This window comes from Mustela putorius, unplaced genomic scaffold (genome assembly GCF_011764305.1).
Source record: "Mustela putorius furo isolate JIRA1106 unplaced genomic scaffold, ASM1176430v1.1 tig00002353_pilon_pilon_pilon, whole genome shotgun sequence".
Taxonomy (NCBI): Eukaryota; Metazoa; Chordata; class Mammalia; order Carnivora; family Mustelidae; genus Mustela; species Mustela putorius.
In genome coordinates, this window is record NW_025421979.1 from 30,723 (window position 1) to 31,830 (window position 1,108).

Here is a 1,108-nt window from a genome sequence, read left to right on the forward strand (position 1 = left end):
TTCCTTTTTTAAAGACAGAATATAAATACAGAGCGCTAAAAATAAGTGAATAAGTAAATAAAAACCAAAATAGAGAGAGAGCTAGATTCTAATCACTGGGAATAGGTCTCATTTGAAAAGAACTCTTGCTAACAAAAAATGAACTCCCCAGTGAAGCAGCGGAAAATACCGAAACATTAATGAGCCAGTTAGAACAATAATAACTTCCCTAAGTTTACTTTACTTTATACTTTATGCAACGTTGCCAGCTTTTGTCTTCTATGAAATGAAAACCAAAAGCACCAAAAGGGGGAAGACCTGTTTTTTGTTTGCTTATTTTTATTCTTCTGCCATAATCTGATTTAAACACGGCTGAGATGAGCGGGCTGTGGGGGGGTTCCCCATCCTCTTCCCCATAGCTCCCTGTACCATTCTGAGATCACCAGACGGGCAGAGTCATGGACCACAATGTGTAGGTGGTTCCTACATCACGAAGCTTTCGGATCCTTCTGAGGGCCAAGCTGTCTCCCCGTGGAATGTCTGGCAATCTTTAGACGTTCTAGTCCCATGGCATTTTTTCCTAGAGGAAGAGCGATTTGTAACCTTCTCGAACCTGAATGACTGCGTAGGGGCAGTCCTCAGGTTGGTTGCTCCTGCTAGGGTCGCATTCTAGCTCGAAGGCCTGCTAAGCCGTCTTCAGACAATGGCCCTCTCCTCCGCCCCGACTCGGCCACTGGGCCGCGCACACCAAGGTCGTGCCCACTCTGGTTGCCAAGCAGAGCGCTTTGTTAGAAGCGAGTTGGATACTTTGTTACCCTGTGATGGTACTGGTTCTTTAGAGGGGGAGAGGGAGACTCACTGAGTATATTTCCTTTTTCCCGTAGGCCATGCATCCCCCTAAAAATGCTGGTAGAGTGTAAGTCCTAAAAGGAATGGAATGCCAAACTTTTTAAAATATTTATCTTCATCTTCTTTCTGGTCTTTTTACTCTTAAATAGTTTACTTGCAGTGTTGGCATGTTTTACAGATATTCTTCTGATAAACTTAAATTCTACCTCAAGTGTTTCTCATTTGAGGTGGGTGGCCCTGTTTCCCCCAGAATGAGGGCGGGAGGCAGCAAACAGATCTG